This window comes from Macaca thibetana, chromosome 18 (genome assembly GCF_024542745.1).
Source record: "Macaca thibetana thibetana isolate TM-01 chromosome 18, ASM2454274v1, whole genome shotgun sequence".
Classification (NCBI taxonomy): Eukaryota; Metazoa; Chordata; class Mammalia; order Primates; family Cercopithecidae; genus Macaca; species Macaca thibetana.
Window position 1 is genome coordinate 53,430,270 of NC_065595.1, and position 21,346 is coordinate 53,451,615.

General features: G+C 37.5%; 1 protein-coding gene across 2 annotated transcripts in view; it reads left to right on the forward strand.

The window, feature by feature from the left end:
• Nucleotides 1–2,023: 2,023 nt before the first annotated feature.
• The window catches only part of CHST9 (carbohydrate sulfotransferase 9), a 284,572-nt gene continuing 265,249 nt past the window's right edge, over nt 2,024–21,346 (forward strand). For both annotated transcript variants that reach the window (XM_050767139.1, XM_050767140.1), the window contains exon 1: nt 2,024–2,234. The gene's annotated coding sequence lies outside the window, so the exon portion shown is untranslated. The remainder of the gene's footprint in view (nt 2,235–21,346) is intronic.

Sequence of the window (21,346 nt, forward strand, 5' to 3'; positions counted from 1 at the left end):
CACTGCTGTGATATCATGGATAGTACCAACTCCAAGAATTCACAGAACATGGATGGATACACAGGGAACCAAACCAAGAGCGAATAAGTTAAATGGTTAGTCATTCAAGGAGCACTCATCAATTGCCTACTAGGCATGTGTCAGTTAAATACAGCTCAAGGAACACTAGCTTGTTTCTTTAAAAGTTCAACTCAAGAAACATTTATTCTATTGGAGAATGAGGATCTGTCCTATATGAAGGATATGTCCTATATGGGTTAAAAGTTAATCAGCAAGTTGTATTACAATGGTTTGCTTTTGTGGAATGATTTGTTTACTTTTTTTTATTTTCCAAATTTTCAATAATGTGTTTATATGGCATTCATAACTTTAAAACTCCTTTACAATTAAGCTGAAATAAAAAGAAATCTACAAAACAGAACAAAAAAACCCCCAGCAAATATACAAATTTAAAAAATTAAACTCTTATTTCTATTCAAGTCCTTTGCCCATTTGTATCAGGTTATTTGACTTTTTGTTGTTGAGTTGTAGGAGCTCTTTATATATTCTGGATATTAATCATACCAGAGATCTAACATTGTCAAATTCATACAAGCAAAAAGTAGAATGGTAATTACCAAGTGCTAGAGGGGAGAGGGAAAAGGGGAGCTGTTTGATGAATAAAGTTTCAAGTTTGTAAGATGAAGAAATTCTGAAGATCTATTTTACGACATGTGAATGTATGTTAACACTACTGAACTGTACGTTAAAAATGGTAAAAATGTGTTTTTTTCCTAATTTTTAAAAATGCATGAAAATAAAACACTTGTGACAGAATAATAAAATCGGGCTCTGTTCAAAAAGAAACCAGCATCAGGCAAACAAGTTCTATAATGGTAATTCTTCAAAGAACCAAAGTTCACTACTACCAGATGTGTTATTCCTAAACCATTAATAAGAATAAGACCTACTAGAAATACATAAGGCTAATATTTCAGTTTCAGCAAAAACAACAACAAAATTCTAATGTCGTAATAACTAGGTTTAACTAGTTAATGCTTTTTCTTTAAAAATCTAAAAAAAAAGTTGAGATTTTCTTTGTGAATTTATAGAAATCATCTGAATGCAAAATAAGCAAACAAGGGTTCATTTATTTTTATTTGTCCTAGTTTGGTCATTTGTTGCTAGCATAATATTTAGGACTAATTTTTAAACCTTAATGAACCATTTTTATTTTTCTTTTCTCTCTCTCTCTCTCTCTCTTTCAAGGCAAGGTCTTGCTCTGTTACCCAGGCTGGAGTGCAGTGTCAGGATCAGAGCTCACTGCAGCCTTTTACTCCTAGCTTCAAGTGATCCTCCCGCCTGGGCCTCCCAAAGCCTGGTGTTTCCTTTAATGATTTAAAAATGTTACTCTAGTGTTTGGTCTTTGCAAAGCCCTTTAAAACCGCCAACTTCAGCTTGTCCAATTTTGAAATCTCAGCCTGGCTCAGGCTGAGAAATCTCCTAGGTCTTGAACATTGTAAATGGGTCCTAGGCTCATTTTGAGGGAGCCCTGGTTTACACAAACCTGCTGCTGAACTTAGCCGTACTTACAACAAGCACTTTATTGATCTATTATAATTGATGTATTAAAACAAACATCACCTCCGGTCTGTAAAGCAAAACACATTCTGACTTTGGAGCTGATGTTTGCGACAGCCTTCTAACCTACGGATGTACCCCTCAGGACTGCGTTTCTAGAAAAGCTAGGAGAAGACCCCAGGGCAGGGGAGAGGAGAGGGCGAATTGGGAAGGAACTGCGAGGGTAATCACTTCCTCCACTGGGCATGGGATGGCACCTGAGCCCTGGGACGCGGGGCTAGGAGGAAGGGTGAGTCGCCAGCGGAGGCGAGGCCAGAAAGTCAGAGGAAAGAGGGGACGACAGAGCCACAAAGGCAGAGCAGGAGAAGGCAGGGCGGGCAGCGGGCGCGGGAGAGAAAAAGAGGGGGGCGGAGCTGCCCGGGCGGGCGGGGGCGCGGGCGGGAGCGGGCGTGGAGGCGGTGCCGCAGCCCCAGCCCGGCCGGACGCACGAGGGCCAGGGCCAGGGTGAGCGCCCGACTCCGAGCTGCCCCGGCTCCCGTCGCCACGCTCAGCTCTCAGCCACCTCACGGCCGCCAGGAGTGCGCGGGAGTTTGCCCTGGAGCGCAGGGAAGTTTCCTCCGAAGCTGCGCTCCTGGAACAGCAGCACCTGCAAGCGCCCGGCAGCGGCCCGCGAGGTAACCGCGCTGGAGCTGGGGCTGGGGGCACTGGAGGGGCAGAGATGACGGGGCGCTGCTGGGGGTACCCACGCCGGGAGCTGGCTCTGGTGGGCGGGGACGTGCGGTCTCACCTTTCCAGGTGCTTCGCCGCTGGGGATGCGGGAGGCATCTTCCTTTTCCGATCTCCCCCTCGTCCAGTATTCCAACCCACTTCCCTTCACTTCAGTGGACGGAGGACTGGAGGTGGGAGGCGGGAGCAGGAAGGGATCCTGACTTTGAGGGGGCGCTGGAGAAGGACGGCCGTGAACTTGTCAGCTACCTGAGCTGCCTTCCTGCGCCCCAGCGGGGCACCCTGGACTCCACATTCCGGAGTCAGACCCCGCTTGGGGCAGGCAGAGGTTGGAAAGAGGACGGCAGGAACAGTCTTGAGTTTCTGCTGCCAGTCTGTCCAGTCCTCCAGCGTGTGTGTGGCAGAAAGACGAGCATCTCTGCTGCGGGGGTGCCTCCTTTGCGTCAGTCTCAAACTCCGCGACCTGGCTCAGGCTCGGGTGCAGGCTGAGAGCGAGGTGGGAGGGAAGTTAGGGGGACCGGGAGGTCAGGTACGATCGTGGCCAGAGCGGAGGGGTTGGGAGAGGCGATCTGAGGAGGGGCTGCAAGTGGCTTGGGGAGAGAAGGAATGGTGTGTTTGTTTCTGCTGCTGTTACTTTCACAGGGTTACCTGCTGCCTATTCTGCCCCGTTTGAACATCCTGCCTATCAGCATGTTTCTGTTAGAAGGGGTTATGGTTGATGCCTGTCAGGAGTTATTTCCAACTAAGTTTACAGGTGCTAAGTCTAGAGCTGCAGGCCTTCCTCCTTTCTCTCTCTGCGGTCCACCCCCAGCTCCCTCCCACAAACAAACTGTGCCTGAATAATTCCCAGCGTTTTGAAAGCGATGGCAAGTGAATAATATACAATGTGTGTGTGACTTTTTTCTCCCTATGATGCTATCAGATTCAAATCAAAACGCCGTGGATGCTTAATAGGACTCCCTTTTCGCAGTTTTTCTGATAATTGAGAGTATTACCAATGTTTATTTTTCTTCGCTTTAACCTCAGAATTGCATTAATCTATCTTTGTATAATTTTATTTACATTATTATTCCTCTCTGTTTGAAGGCCGTGGGCCTCTTTTCAACTCATATATACTCACCCAAATGCAGTGTGACCATATTTAGTATTTGTCTTCTGATTCAGTTGCCGGGCACCTGCTAATTGCAGTACCTAATCATAACACCATATGCCTGCCAACCAACGTGAGGATAAGGTGAATGCTATTGTTTTTCATGGGCAAGAGCACCCTGAACTACCACTTTTTATTATTGCTCAAAGGGTTTAAGAGCTTGAATCAAAGTGAATCAAATTTACAAAGCAATATTACAATTCTACACCATACGATCAAACAGAATATGATTCCTAGGCACTTACAGTTGACTAGTAATTGAGGAAAAATTAAAATCCTCTCATCGTATGGAAAACATTAGGATTGCACATAGTCAATAAGAAATAGCACACACTAAATGCCCCCAGAAAATGGGAAGAATGTTCCTCCTACGTCATTTGGTTTTTATCTCCTTCATTACAGTACCGTCCTCCAGAAAATAAGCACCTTGCATATAGATGTTGGTATGTACTAACTAAACATCATATTTTTTAATACAGAGGCTTGGTGATAGTCCAAAACCATAAATGTTTTAAATCATTACCAACCATCTGTTCTCTCCCACTCACTTACAGCACAATGTTTTATTTTCACAGGTATCAAAACGTACTTACTCATTTCATACATTCCGATGACTATCCTGAAAGCTGTAATGGTATCCAGTATTGACCCAAGTTCAGTAACTGTTGTGTTTGGCTTATTACACCATAGGCTCTGCTTCTTTTATTTTCAGTGAAAGAAGACATTCTAAAAGTTTCAAAGCACTTGGCCAAGGCTGGTGTATACTCCGGTAAATATCTGATTGCTTCCCCCGACCCCAACCTTTTTGTTACCAGAGAGAAGCTGGAAATTAGTGCAGCTGCAGGGTCCTCCTGATGACCTTCTTTTCCTTTCTTCCTGGTCACAAGGGTAGCATTTGATGCTCTGAAGCAGGGCATTAAACAGCCCCGTGACTTCAGAAACCTTGTGTGGTTTCCAGGAAAGTGTAACATCTTCCAAGGAAGAATTCACAAAATAAGAGACTAACTTACTTTTACAAACTCCAAATTCAGTAAACCTAAGAAATACACATTGTTTCCCACATCAATATTGCATATGAATAGCATAGGAGGTGAGATAGGTAATAAATAACATGTTTACCTGTACAGTGTTCTTTGTATTTGAATTTGGGAATCTGGATGAGTTGGGATGTAATCAGCAGATAGATTCACACTCTTTGTTTTGTTGGTGTCATCAATAAAGCAAGATTTGAGATATTCAGTTCCCTATCCAAGAAAGGCTTCCCATTTAAGGGTGTTTGCTCTAATTAGAACTTCAATATTAGGGTATTTTATCATTCAAAATTTAGTTACATAGTAAATCCTTTGTTCCTTTAGCATAGCCAGCACATTAGGAAAATTCTTTTCACTCAAACACAGGCGCAATGTCCCAAAGCATTTTCGTATTTTTTGAGGAAAAAGATAGTGATGATTTCACACTTTGTAAATAATTGATATGTACTTGAAGATTATCAGGAACCAAGAAAAAGTGGGGCATTATCACCGGCTACACTGTTCTATACTGCTCTTTGCCTTGAAAGCGTTAAGTTTCTCCTAACTTAGAAGAATGGCTTTAGGCCGGGCGCGGTGGCTCAAGCCTGTAATCCCAGCACTTTGGGAGGCCGAGGCGGGCGGATCACGAGGTCAGGAGATCGAGACCATCCTGGCTGACACGGTGAAACCCCGTCTCTACTAAAAAATACAAAAAACTAGCCGGGCGAGGTGGCGGGTGCCTGTAGTCCCAGCTACTGGGGAGGCTGAGGCAGGAGAATGGCGTAAACCCGGGAGGCGGAGCTTGCAGTGAGCTGAGATCCGGCCACTGCACTCCAGCCTGGGCGGCAGAGCGAGACTCCATCTCAAAAAAAAAAAAAAAAAAAAAAAGAAGAATGGCTTTCGACAGAATAAACCCAAACTACAGATAATTTTGAAACTAAAGTTGCCTTTAAAAATATAGTCTAATTAAAACCTTTGGATATTACATAAGAACATGTTACATCTTATTTTTCTGTACACTAAAAATGAATTATTGAGGAGAAACAGTTTTACCATGTATAGTAAGTACTCTGAATTATTCATGTTAATGAGAGAAGTAGAGGCAAAGATAATGTAAAATCATGGTTATTTAAGAAGTCATTTGTGTTTGTCTTTGGAATGTATTGCATGTTTGGTTTAAAAAAGATTTGCATTGTTATTGTGGGCAAGTTGCCTTTCTAATTATTTTCTTGCGTTTAGGTTAATTTTTAAATGAGCTTTCATATCTCAAACACCAAAACCCATTTGTGGGGAGGTGGGGAAAATGGGCAGACTGCCCAGAAATGAGCTGGGTGGCAGAAGTAAGCAAACCTGTTATGAAAACTTTGCAGGAGTTTATATGTCATTCAAATAAAGATACTAAAGACTTGATTGTATACCTGTTTAATGAATATGTGTTAAGGATTAGATATGTTCCTAGCAAAAATAAAAGTCTTATAGTCAAAGTTTGAGAAATTCAATCCCACTTTACATGTAACAGGTGGTCAATATTTTTAAAAAAGTGATAATGGTTTCTCCTGAAAGCCAAATAAGAATGTATTAATGTATGCATCTTACTATTAATGCACTGCATTTTTAAGTGTTTTCCTAAAGCATACGTATGTGTTTGGCGTTAAATGGCATTCCTAGGCCTTATATATTAATATGTCCTTTCCAAGAGAAGGAATAGCAAGAAGCCATCTAAATAAGAGGTATGGTCCATTTGATCTTTGTACCTATGCTCCAAATCAAAAACACATTTCATCAAAGAGAACCTCTCAATTATTGTTACAGTGGACCAAGCGAGATAAAATAGTTGAAGTTCAGCAAGACTGCCAATTTAACAGATTTCTATTGTGTTTTTCAAAAGCTCTAGGGCAAAATTGGTTGTAAATAAGTTACTTGAGCAAGAAGCTGATTCATACCATAGCATTAAACATCTTATTTATAGTCAGTTTTTAGTTGGACATAGATTTTGTTGAATTGTTAGTTCTGTGGACTGTTAGAATTTAGAAAACCTGTGTGTGGAAGGTTAGAACTGCCAAAAATATATGACGGGAAAAACAGATAAGATCATTTTTATTTCAGATATTCACAGCCAAATTGTAACTTTTACAGAAGTAAGGAGAATGGGGATAGAAATGTAGATGTACCCTTCAGAATAGAGACTATGTTCTCATCATAAATGTGCTCACTACATAAAGTGTAGGGATGCTTTTTTTTAAGGAAACATTTTCATTTTTTATAAGGCATGGCATTTTTTAAAGACTTGACTAGACTGAATATTTTAAAAGAAATATTGTGGTTGGAAATATAATTGAGACCCACAGGATACATTTTATATACATTTATTAAAGGAATCCGTTTCTTCTTATCAGTGCCTAAGTCTTAGGATCAAGATTATGCATTTTTTAATAGAGCTGGAAAGAACCTTAAAAGTAATTTATTCCTGTGTCCTCATTTTACAGTTGCAGAAATAATGGGGACCTACAGTGATCATGATGAACTGCTAAAGGTCACACTGGCAGTGGCAGAGCAGAAACTAGAAACCTGGTCTCCTGACTCCTCATCCAGATACCTCTTAGAAAGTTAGATTAGTTAGGTAGGGGAGTTAACTCTTTCTGGCCATCACGGTATCAACTAATACGTGATAGTCATGGAATGAAGCAGTACAGAGGTAAATGTAGAAGGCTTGTGATTTGCTGTCTTCTCTTATACACTGAGTAGCCATCATGGACGAGACTTTGATCCTTGACTCTCTTAGACTCTGTCCTCTTTTTTAAAAACAAATATTTTGTTACTCCCTTAATATCCTCAAAAGCCATTTATAAATAATTACAGAATATAGTTGTAATTTTTAAAAGCTAATAAAATAAAAGTAATGTGTAATAAAATGTGTATTTCACTACTAATGCTTGGGGATAACTTTACTAGACATAGTAAAGTCAGCGCTTGTATAAATATATGATGAATAAGTTTGAATTTAAGACAAATAAAACATCAGAAGACATCCCGTACAAGAAGTGCACGAAAGTGAAAGAATGAGGGATAGACTTAAACTAGTGTTGAGATACTAACAACCCAGACTTATTTGTATGTGAAAACCGGAAGAAGGAAGTTAATGGTATAGGGAAAATTTGCCAAGTCAAATGTAGACTCTTGGAGTGGAGAAAATTTTAATGTATGATATTTTGCAAATGAGAGAGTAAATACCATTGATATGCTCCACTAAAATCCCAAAATTACTTTCTGGAACATTTCTATGTTGTTACTAGTGTGAATTCTATTTCAGGAGATGCAGGTTACTCACTGTATTGTCAATAAGTAAAATACTTCGAAAATAAAAATTACTGATTTGGTGCTGAGTTGGTCTTAAGTTTAATTTCTATCAACATTATAGTCTATCAATTCTAGAGTCAGAAGATAGAGTACATGAAATAATTAAACTATTATTATAAATTGCTTGGCTTTTGGTGGGAATGTAAATAAAATTCTTAATTATAATTATGTACCAGATTCTACAGTTTGATATTCATAACATTTAGTTCAATAGGATGCATAAACTTTATATGGAATATTTTTAGAAAAACTCATCATTAAATTGGACTGCCTCCCCCTATATACACTAAAAGCCAAAAGCACACCACCACTACCACCACCAATAATTTGTGACAACCTTGAACGTACCCAGTCCTACCTAAAATATGTTGTAGGGGTGTTACTTGCCATTATGAGAGCCATAGAGCTAGATAACCAAGATTTTTATGTAGGCATGGATTATTTTTCGTGCCCCTACCTATCTTTACTTCTTTTAAGTAGGACCATCCCATTTGTTCACTGATTCCCTGGCTCTAATGGACCAGAACCATAGACTTCACTGCCCTCAAGCAGGTCATGTTCTAATCTTTTTCTGTCACTGTCACCTTTATAAAAATTCACTTATTCTGATCCTTGTTTCTCTTAGGAATCTATCTTTTCTGGGTGACAGTAAGTGGTGAGCAACTGCAGTACATGCTGGATAATATTTAGTTGTCTTAGGCCTTAACTTTGCTTAAATGTATATCTCCATAAAGCACTGAAAGTTTTCATATATATATATATGTATACACACACATATGTATATACACACATATATACATGTATATATAGAGAGACGGACATCACACACGTATGCATGTATGTATATATATATATGTGCATATTTATGAAAGCATATCTGTATACACACATAATTTTAGGCTTTGAGAAAACAGGAAAGGAGATATTATTAAGATTTATATTTTTAATGCCCTTGAAACATGCTTATGCACAAAAGAACTGCACTAGTCCAATACTGGAAGTTATACCACAAAACATCGTGCTATGAAGTATGCTTATAGTAAAAGCCCAAAAGCTATTACCAACCCAAATAAACTGCTGTATTAGAATTTCGTTATATTGTTTGTGATAGATGCATCCTGTGCTACCATATTAGAAGTTGAGGGGAAGGGGTGTGGTCAATTTTGTCTGTTTCGGAGGTGTTTAATCTTACAGAAGTAAGAAAGTAAGAAGTCTACTGGACTGTAACTTATGATCTGCTCTTGAAAATGCAGAGTTAATATGAAATGTCATTTCAGTATTAGCTATACCATCTTGAATTTATCAAATTGAGAGATATTTTTTCTTAGATTACTTCCCAGTCAGGGTGCACCTTACATGTTTTTAGGCCGTTGTATATCTTATTCTTTTTAAAGAAGGAGGCTTTTTAATGTAAGCGCAGCACTTGAGATAGAAGTCAATAATATGTGTGTGTGTGGTGTGTATGTGTGTGAATAACCAATTGCTTTGACACAATCACAAAATTCTCTACATAGAAGGGCATGTTTTACCTAATCAAGAGAGGCAGCTTTCCCTACAAAGAGGATGCAGCAATTGTACAGAACACAATTTGATCTATGATTGTTTTCTGTGTATTGTTCATTCTTACTGAAAGCTTCTTGGTCTATTGAATTGCCCAACATTCAACCTCAGACTGACCCCTAACTTTATTTGGTCTGCTTTTGTTACAGTTTCTAATGTGAGTATAGTGGTGCAATGGGGATTCAGAGAAGATGAAATTGAGGTTGTTGGATTTGGGAGGTGATAAGGAAAATAAGGTGTTTCTTTCATTTGAACAGCACAAAGATCTATATAGGCAGTGAAATTTTACTGGAATATCTGCCTTTTACTCTGTTTTTTATTTTTGTATGGAATAGAGGGAAAGATTGTGAAAGTAAAACACTCCTTCCTCTTTGTACTGTTAACTCTGCTATACAAGAGAACACCTTCTTTGTCGGAATAAACATGTATGAATGACACATTCCAGTCCCATTGTTCAGAGATCCTCCTTTTACTACAGTACTTCAATGCTACCCTAAACTGAACTCTATAACACTAAAGAATATGGTTAAGAAAAGGAAAAATATACCCAGCTAATGTGGTAAAATTCAGAAGCCTCTGTTAGATATATGTGAAAATGGGAAAACCAAATAAGACAACACTGTTGATTCAAATGAAGAATGTGATACTTGTCCATTAATTTCAGTACCAAGAAGCCCAAAATTCCACTTAGTTTTGTGGTCATTTCTATTGCTTTCTCTTTTTTTTTCTTTTCACAGACGGAATTAAAGTGGTGACCTATAGGTCCTGCTTACTTTAAGCAAATATAGTCTGTAAGGATTTAGATAAAATAATGATGTTCATTATATACTTTAATGAATACATTTTAAAATTATATCGGCACAGTTTTAAAGAAATGATCATCTAAATTAATTTAGTTTTTTTACAGGATTCTTTGACAGTAGATTAGAAGGAGGGTAATTTTTCCCCCAAAAGATCGATTTCTCAAGTTATTTAAAAAAAATGCTTAGGTGTTGGTGACATTTTTTGGACAAAAAGCAGTAACTATCAACACCCTTTTACCTTCTAACATTTGTACTCTATTTTCAATTAGGAATTTTTATTATCAGAGAATGAGATTTTATTACTCCAGCAGGGCTGGCATTCAGCTGAATGCACTGGTATAGTCTTACTGGTTATTTGTAGCTGGAGTCCAAATTGTGCTGATTGTTAAATAATTTAAATACTAATCCTCCTCTTGCATGATCACTTTTGTAACTTCAGCCTATAAATACACCACTTGCTACTTGCTAAAAGTCTAGCAAATTCATTTTTTCAGATCTTGCAGATCAGGGAATTAGAACAGCATTTAGAATAGAAATGAATTTAAAAATCACTGAAATCCCAGGTGCCAGAGCTTGTTCATCTAATACCTCAGACCTTTGATTCACCTTGGGGTTTCTCAACATACATATACCAAGTACTATCCAGTAAGAATGCCGTGAGATTACTGATATATATTTAATGCAGAGCACTCTATAAAACATAATCACAGCTCAGAAAGTCCCTCTACATTGCCCACTTGTAGATACAGCTCATATACCTGGCATTTCTTCTCGTCTATCTTAAAGAAACATCAGATGAAACATGTCAAAATCAAACTCCTGATCTCTGTTCATCTCACCTCAAAGGAGCAGGGTTCCCATAGTCCAATCTGGTTTTAATCTTGACATTACTTCTCCTTCAATTCCATTACCAAGGCTTTGATTGTGACTTCCAAAATTAATTACAAAAATCTACCTCTGCCATCACACAAGTGTAAGGTTTCACCATCCTTTGTGTAGAAAACAACAATGTCTCCATGACTGACCTCCTGGCATTGTTCCCCACCCCAAATTCATCCTCCAATGGGATACTAGATATTATATTTGCATTCAAAATGCAAATATGGTAACTATCACCTTCCAACCACTGATACCACTTAAATAACTACCATTGCTTTGCTTAAGATAAAGACCAACGCTCATCACCTGATTTTTGCAGCCCAGCAAGGACAGCCTCCTCCACTTTTATCTCTTTAGATGCTCCCATTCTTCCCTCAGCTTCAGCTGGCTGGCTTTCTTCAAGCTGCCTTAACATTCCAGCTCTCTCCCATCCCCCCATCCTCTAAAAACACAATCTCAAGCATCTAGTTAACTGTCTTAGTTAACACTTTGAAAATATCAACTCAAATGTCACTTCCTCAAATGAACCATCTCTTACCCCTAAATTGAATTAAATCCCTTTATAAAATACATGTAAGTATATACACATTTATGTATCTGTATCCATTGCACTTAGAAGAGTGGCAAATTCACATTTATTTGTTTATTTAATTAACCACTAAGATAGGGATCCATCTGGTTTTGATGGTCCTTGTATTCCTAACAAATACTACAATGCCTGCTTCAGAGAGGAAGTATAATAAATATTTGTTGAATAAATGTTGAGTCAACATCTCTATCTTTAACTCCCCATGTACAAAGTTATACACATATACCACATGCAAACACACACACATATCCACCCTCACATTCTAATAAAACATAAATAAGTAAATAAAAGAAAGTTTGTAAGCTATGATGCCCCACTTTTTTCTTTGTGACCTCTTCAAGTATCATACTCCTCGTTCTTCTATTTCTCTTTCCTCTCCATAATTTAGATGTGGTTTGGGTGGTGCTACATTTACTTAGAAAGTATGGCAGGTCTGTTGAATTTCTTACACCCCCAAAAATAAATAAATGTCCAGGCATGCCTTTATATTATTTCCTCTGACATGTGAAATCCCTTGATAATTTCAGGAATTTTAAAAGGCTTCACTTTATGGGGGTTTTATGCTCTGCTCTTTGTATACATTCCGGCGTTAAGAAGTGGTCTAAGATTTTACCATACTGAAGAAAATGAAAATCCTCTGAAAGTTACCTATTCGTATGGCCCCCATGTGAAAATAAGGAAGTTTATCTTATTATCAAAAATTAAAATAAGAAATATGTGAAATTGAAAAAGTAATATAAAAATCTGTTATAAATTAAAGGTTTATATTTTTAAGAATTGCACAAAAGATTCAAACAAGGTATCAAATAGCTAAGGAAGACATGTGTCATACTGACGGGCACTTACTATGTTTTAGATACTATGCTAACATTCGTGACTAAATTCAAAATGTTGCATTAAAACTGAGTTGGGTTAGCACTGTTTAAAGCCTTCTAGCTTCAACTAGTTTAGGGGAAACTCTTGAACATTTTGTCCCAGAAAGCAAGGAATTGCTCAAAAACAAATGAGGGCACATTAGAAGGACATAGCCAGATTTAAAAGACTCTCCCTGGCCAAATTTGGGATCTTTTGTACGTAAAGAGTAATAATGGATGTAATGGATTAGAGCACATTGAATAAGAAAAGTATCCATGTACCCAGAGTGTGTGAATGCACAGATTGGGTGGAGAGAAGGAAAAGCTCTGTTTCACTGAAGAATACAAGCTGATAATGAAAAGAAAGAATAGAATAATAGAGCCAGATTTTTGCAACCACCACGACAAGAATAAAAAAAAATCATCCGCCATTGGGTGAATGGTTGATAGGGACAGGATATTCACATTATCTCTACGTGTCACCCCACAGATTGCTTATTAATTGTAAAGGGGAGACGTCCCTTTATAGTTGGTGTCTGACAGATACCAGCTAATCAAATGATCAGACTTGACATTACTAGAAGTAGTACAAACTGAAATCATGTATTTTTTAATGATACATGAAGAATGACACAAAAGTCTCTTCTGAAGTAATCTGCTAAAAATGTTAAACCTGAGTCTAATCACGAGAAAGCAAACAATCAGACAAATCCAGACTGGTAGATTTTCTTCACTACAACTAACCTGGACACTTCAAAAATGTCAAAAATGTCAGTGTGATTAACAAATAAAGCCTGAAATATTGTTCAGGATTAAAGGAGACTAGGAGACCTGGCAACTAATTGCAAGACATCCATCCTTCTTGATTAGATTCTGGATGGAAAAAAAAATCTATAAAGGATAATATTGGGACAATGGAAGGAATGTGAATTTGGGCTATAGCTCATATAACAGTATTACATCCCTGTTCAATTTCTTGAGTGTGATCATCATATTGAGGTTATATAGAAGAATGTGTCTTTAGGGACAGGATATATTTGAAAGTATTTAGAAGTGAAATCTCATATCTGCAACTTTCAAATGGTTCAGCAAAAAGAAATGTTTTAAGTGTAGGAAAGGGAGAGATAGGCAAATAATTATGGCAAAATGTTAATTTTTACATCTAGATAAAGATTATATACCATTCGTTATATTGCTAACTTTCTGTAGGCTAGACATTTTTCAAAATAAAAATTAGAAAAAATATCCTATGATTTTAAGTTAGCTATCCAAAGGATGAAATAATTTTTATATATTCAAGTGAACTTAAATGTTTGAAAGTTGATTAATTAACAGTGTCTTCTCTAACGTATCTAAATATCTTCATTCAACATTCTATAATAATTCCATAATTTATATGTAAACACTAAAGAAAAAGTTATCCTTAGAAGAATATGTTTCAGGCAATATAGGAGGCAATACGTAATATGATAATATCAGCATATATTAGATAAAATAATTTTTTTCATTTTTCCAGTTACATATGAGAACTTTTCAACATGAGAAATTTTAAAGGGAAATGAGTCCTCTATGGCAATATGTGTTTTATTCTTCTATGTCTTTCCTAAACATTGGTGCTCGCCTACAAAGTATGAGATTACTGATGATTTTCACTAAGATGTCTACAACCGAGCAGAATGCAGTCGCAGTGTAGAATAGATCTGGCCAGGGCCCACAGAGAGATTTACGATCCTGTGTGATTCTCAACTCTGTAACTTCAGGAAGACTGGCAAGCACCGTTAGTGCTAATGTATTAGAAGCAGATACTTACAGCCCAATAACACAGGTATACAAATATCAGAAGACAAAGCTCTCGATTTAGTCAAAACATATCCATAGAGTTCAGGTTCTATGAGAGGCACAAAGCAAATGAGGTTAAATAAAAATATTTACAAATTTGTAAATAAAAGTTTATTTCTTCAGGAAAATTTTAACTTCAAACTAAATGTTTTAAATATTCCTCATACTGTAAAAGCATATGATATAATATTTCTAATCAGGTCCCTGTAGGAATACTTTGCATGGTGCTAAGATAATATGTAGGGCTTCTTCAGATATGTATGGTAACTTGATCAAAGCAAGCAGAGTGGTGCCTTTTGGTATATGATAAAAAGAAAACATGTAAATCTTCTTGTATCTTGACATACAATATATCATGTATCTTAATGTACAATATAATAAACCAAAGATAAGAATATGGATAGTTATTTCCCCTCATATTTCATATAGTAAGTTGATAAGTTATTATAAATACTAGCAAAGAGAGAGAGTTTCTTGTTTCTGAAAAATCAGAAAGAACTGGTCTCTTGATACCGCCAGCCTACACTATCCTGAGGTTAAAATTCACTATGATGGAATCTCCTTATTAAAAAAATTACGGGTCATCTTCAGCTTATATTGAGACAAATATTAGCAATCAGTTTAAACTTGATATTGTTTTAATAAGAAGAAAATAGTAACAAATTGTTGTGGAGATGGAGCATGTTCTTAAGAAGTACTGATTATCTTAAAATAAAGGTAATAATATAAGAGCTTTGCTCTTACACCCTTATCCCCCTCCCACTCCCATGCTACTCCATCAGTGGTAACACAAAGGACACTCATACCACTAAGAAATTCAACACCCAAGAAAACTGGGTAAAATCGCATTTAGTTATCTTATTAAACTGTTAATACATTTTAATTTCACATACTTTTTAAAAGTTCCAAGACCATGAATAACATAAGTTAAAAGTTGTTTGAATTTATAGCAGTATGAAAGGTGGACTTCCATACAGAATTTGACGTTAAAAGAAAACAGCTATGCAAACAATTTGTGTAGGTAATTATTAGCTGGAAGCTATTTGTACTCTAAGTTTATTGAATATACAAATATGATAATAAGACTTTGCACAAATGGAACCTTTTGATAATAAATCCATGTAAAAGACTGTGCCTTGGGGAATAATTCTAGATGTTATATTTGAATTCCCTGCAAACAGAATGCAGACCTCTAGACCAAGTACATAACCATTTTTCATTCACGATATTTAATAGGTCATTTTACCTAAAGTCTCAGAAAGGACAAGTAAAACAATAGAGAATGAAGCTGTTTTATTTGTGCGTGTATTAAAACATTGCAATCACAGAAGAAATAGCAACGTAGAACTATAAAACCTCTCTTCAGAAGTAAGCAAAATTATAGTGGAAATCATAATTATTGGAAATAAGTAAATACCTAATCATTACCTGACAAGTATTCCTGATATTGCATATAGAACTCAATGATTAACTGTTTTGTTTTGTGTTTTGCCTTTTGTGGTATTTACTGACCAGTTTAGAAAAAACACTTTCATGGTAAAATAAAATGTGAAACAGCCACATTCTCTTTATGAACCTTGTACATTTACAATACTTCATAGGACTGTACTCTCCCCACCAAGTCAGTTTTACTGTATACTAAGAAAATAAAAATGAAGTATAGAATCTTTCAATTTCCTTTCCTCATTTTAGATTTTGGTTACATTTTTATTATGTTTCGTATTTTCACATTTAAATGTAATCAGTGCACAAAACCAGTCTTTTCACTCCTCTTTCTCCGAGTTATTTTAGTTTATTTTGTGAATAATTAGATTTCATGATCAAGGAGTTTCTTCTAGGAAGACTCATATAATGCTACCTCCTGCATTCTTTTGTGCCTAATCCATGTCCTCCCCATGCCCACCCTTTCTTCTTGCCTGAGCCTCTAGTCCATAAGCCATTTTTTTATTGTTTTCCATTCTTGAAGGGGGGTAATGATGTGGAGGTGTTGTACACGGGGAGCCTGCAGCTCCAGTGTGGGTCTTGTTTAGAATATCCTCTGTCACCAAGTGTATTTCACTTACCCTCAAGTTGGAAACATGCAAAGCCCCTAACACTGTGTTGTGATTTCGTAGTCATGGCCTTTTTTCTGTTTTCTCCCACAGTATCCTCATCTGGGAAACCACTACATAGCTAATAAAAATGGTAGGAGAGTGTGCTGTTTTCTTCAGCCTGACGTCCCCAATTATTCTGAGTTTCAGTAGGAAAACATACACCTTCCTTATAACCTATTTATGTCCCAGTGTTCCGGTAAGATTTGCTGGACAGCCTTTTGGGACTACAATGTTATTTGTACAAAAATCTATATCCAGCTCAAGATTTGAGGTGTCGATTCTTGTTCTCTTCTCTTTTCCCTCCAGATTTTATACAATTTAGCAGGTATGCTTGACAGTTGGTTGTTTTTATACTTTGTATTTTTGGGTTTTTTTTGTTTTTTTTTTTTTTTTTTTCAAAAAAAGGAGGTAGAGTAAAAAAGCCTTTACTTCATCAAGAGCAGAAGTTTCAGAGTTCTGGTTACCACTTTTTTGCATTAAATATTTTATTTAATGTTTAAAGTAAAATCACATATATTGATAATTTAAAGAATAATAAATGATAAATAGCCATGTATTCACTATCACACTAAAGGGAAAGAATTTTTCCAGTATCTTTGAAGTGTCCTACTTTTGTCAGGGGAGATTCACTGCTTAATCAGGGGAGATTTGACTCACCAAATATTTCAGGCATTTAATACAATAAAGGCCTGTTTCACATTCATGACACAATTCTGTGAGGATCAGTGGAGAAATTCTACTCCATGAAGTCATTCAGGGATCTGGGTTACTTCCATTTAGCAGTTCTGCCACCTTTCACTGCCTCAAAGTCAAGCCCTGGTTCCTCTCCAGATGAAATAAAGAGAGATAATGTGAGAATTTTATAGGATGTTTTAAGGGACCAGGCCTTGAAGACATGTGTATGACTTCTGCTCATATCCCACCTATTGCAAGGGGAAATCGAATAAGGAAAATAAAAGGGAATTTATCATGGTCTCAGCATACCTTCTGTGTTCTCCTCTCATTCTCTCTCTTCAAGAGGTAACCAGGCTCCTGATTTTCATGTTAAGGGTTCCCCTGTTTTGCATATGTACCTGCCTCAAGCAAATCTTATTTCGTTTTGCCTGTCTTTGACTTTTATAAAAATGGACTCATACTGCTGATATATGTCGCTTGGGTTTGTTTTGCTTCTTGCTGCTTAAAAGAATATATGTTTCCTACATTTTGGAAATAGTATGCTATGTGTGTCCATTACATAAAGTTTTTAAGTCTGTTATTCAAATATTCTTATTTTCTTACTAATTTTGTCTGAATGCTCTATCAAATACGAAAGAAGTATATTTTAAAAATGCTGATGATGGATTTATCCATTATAGTTCCATCAATTTTTGCCTTACACTTTTTGATGCCATGTTATTAGGTGCATATAAGTTTAGAATTATATTTCTAGTAAATTTAATTTTGCAATCAAAGTGTAGTGATCATCTATATGCTTATGACTCCTAAATTTATATATTCAGCCTAGACCTCTCCTTTGAGCTTGTATTAGTTTTCTGTTGCTGTGTGATAAATTACTGTAAATTTAGCAACTTAAAACAACATACATATATCATGTCAGTTTCTATGAGTTAAGAGTATGGGAACAACCTAAGTGGATTCTTTGCTGAGAATATCACAAGCCTACAATCAAACTGTGACTGGGTTTTATTCTCATCTGAAACTCAGAGTTATCTTCCAAGCTTGAACTTGTGGGAAGAATTTTGTGTTTTGCAGCTGTAGAACTGAGGGCCTCAATTCCTAGAGGACACCCCTCTCCATAGGAAGTTCAAAATGTAGTTTTTTTGCTTCTTCAAGGCTAGCAGGAGATCATTTCTAACTTCAGGGAAGTCCTGGCTCCTCTTTGAAAGGGCTAAACTGATTAGGCCAGCCTCACCCAGGGTAATCTCCCTTTACATTGACTCAGAATAAACTTATTAAAAACATTAATTATTTCTGCAAAATTTCTTTACTTTTTTTCATGTGCTTCATTAGAAGTGAATTACAGGTCTTGTTTGCATTCAAGAGGAGGGCATTATAGAGGGCTATTGAAGTTTCTCTCATAATTCTATCTACCACAAAGACCTTGTCTTACATATTCAACTCCCTTTGTGATACTCCTACTTGGTTTTCTCATTAATATCTAAAATTCAACAAGATCAAAGCTGAACTCTTGATTTACTCCTTCAAAAATGTACCTATATTGCAAATGTCATCTCAAAAAATAATTTCAAATTCTGTCACTTCTCTTTATCTCTACTGGTATTACCCTGGCCAGGTCATCATCATTATCTGTATTTGTAGATTATAACAGCCTCCTTCCTAATTAGCTTCTTTGTTTCTCAGTGTATTCCTCCTACAGCAACAGGAATGATCATAAAACACAGGTATAGGCTGGGCGCGGTGGCTCGTGCTTGTAATCCCAGCACTTTGTGAGGCCGAGGTGGACAGATCACAAGGTCAGGAGATCAAGACCATCCTGGCTAACACAGTGAAACCTCGTCTCTACTAAAAAAAAAAAAAAAAAAAAAAAAAAAAAAAAAAAAAAAAAATTAGCCAGGCATGGTGGTGGGCGCCTGTAGTCCCAGCTACTCGGGAGGCTGAGGCAGCAAGACTCCCACTCAAAAAAAAAAACCCAAAAAACAAAACAAAACAAAAAATAGATAGGTATAATCTTTTCACTCCTCTGATTATAACCATTCAACGCCTATCTGCTTCCCTTTAGAATTGCCCTCACAGACTTGATAGGCTTTTTGCCTGTCTTTCTAAGCTCATTCTAGACCACTTTGCTTTCATTCATGAAGCTCCAACCATACTGTCTTACTGTCTTATTTCAGTCCTTAGGATGCTTAGTTAAGTTCTTTTCTGTTTCAGAGCATTTTCTTTTCTTTTTTCTTTTTTTTAGATGGATTCTAGCTCTGTCACCCAGGCTGGAGGGCAGTGGGGTGATCTCGGCTCACTGCAAGCTCCGCCTCCCCGGTTCACCCCATTCTTCTGCCTCAGCCTCCCGAGTAGATGAGACTACAGGTGCCCGCCACCACGCCCGGCTAATTTTTTGTATTTTTAGTAGAGAAGGGGTTTCGCCGTGTTAGCCAGGATGGTCTTGATCTCCTGACCTCATGATCTGCACACCTCGGCCTCCCAAAGTGCTGGGATTACAGGCGTGAGCCACCGCGCCTGGCCTCAGAGCATTTTCATAGGGGATTCACTATTTGGAAACCTCTCTTCTTTCACTACAGCTTTGCACGTGATTAGATCCTTCCCATACTTCAGATTGCAGCTTAGATATCACCTTCTTAAAGATACTTCCTCTGACCAAAATGTCCAAAGACATCCTGTGCCCTTTACCCAATATTCTCTACCTTACGTCTTGATTTTAGCACTTGTCACACTTTATAATCATATGTTCAATTTGTTATAACTTCTTTCTTTTCTCCTGCTCACTTTTGTAGCCCAATACGTAAACACTGCCTGTGTAATAATAGGTCCTCAAAATATATTTGATGAATGACAACTACAGTATTGCTGTTATCATCAGAGTATGCTAGAGTAACTCCCAGAAGACTTTTCTGGGGACATCGGCCTTGAGCCATTTGTTTTAGGACTGAGAATCTGAAAGGAAGAAAGTTCTATGACAGATGTAGTGGAGAGCAAAAACAAATTGATAGATATGGAGATGGGCATGGAGGGCCCAGGAGTCAGTACACCAGAAGGAGGCTTTTTTTTTTTTTTTTTTTTTTGAGATGGAGTCTCGCTCTGTCGCCCAGGCTGGAGTGCAGTGGCCAGATCTCAGCTCACTGCAAGCTCTGCCTCCCGGGTTTATGCCATTCTCCCGCCTCAGCCTCCCCAGTAGCTGGGACTACAGGCGCCCGCCACCTCACCCGGCTAGTTTTTTTTGTATTTTTTAGTAGATACGGGGTTTCACTGGGTTAGCCAGGATGGTCTCGATCTCCTGACCTTGAGATTCGCCCGTCTCGGCCTCCCAAAGTGCTGGGATTACAGGCGTGAGCCACCGCGCCCGGCCAGAAGGAGGCTTTATGTCGGGGCAGTTGGACATTAGGTTGCAGAGATACAGTGACCACTTTATGAAGAACCTAGAAAGGCAGACATAAGAGTTTTCCACTTTGAATAAGGATCTTGATGGCTTTTTAGGTAAAGAGTTAAAAATAAGCCACTCTGACAAATTGACTATGGTGAGTTAAAAGCATCTGAAAAGCAGCAGGTGCAAAAAGATCACTCTGACCTTTCTTCTGTTTCTCAAAAGCAGGAGATGAAATTCCTAAGAGAAAGATGTCCTTCCTTTACCAGAAGGAAAGCGTCACTCTTAAAATCATCAAGAACAAGAAGTTGAGGCCCAGGAAAATCTGTGCAATCAAACTTAGACTAATCCTTATGCTCGGAGCCATTTCTCCACTGAATTAAGGAATCTACCCCTAGCTCCTTTGCCTTGTCACATTTTCCTGGTGTCCTACTCTTTGTCTAATTCAGTACATATGTTCATCACTGACTGCATCTTTGGGTCTTCATTTCCCTATGAAGGCTCCTGTGCCACATAAAACTTATATTAAATAAATGTGTATGTTTTTCTCCTGTTGATCTTAGGCCAATTTAATTATTAGATCCATCTGAAAAAGAAAAAAAGCCCTAAAACAATAGAGGAAAACATTTTTCCTCCCCTACATAGGCAAATGAAAAATAGTTAAAAAGCAATGTTTAAGAAAGATTAATGAAGCACCATTATTTGTGTTGAACTGAAGAGACTATCTAGAGATAGACCATCTACCCGAGAGTCTTTTTGTTTTTTTATTCAATAAATATTTCTGTTCCACTCACTATGTCTAAGGCACTGTCCTTGTCATGGAGGATTCTATGAGCATCATTTCAAAGATGAGTTCTAAAGAACAAACAGAG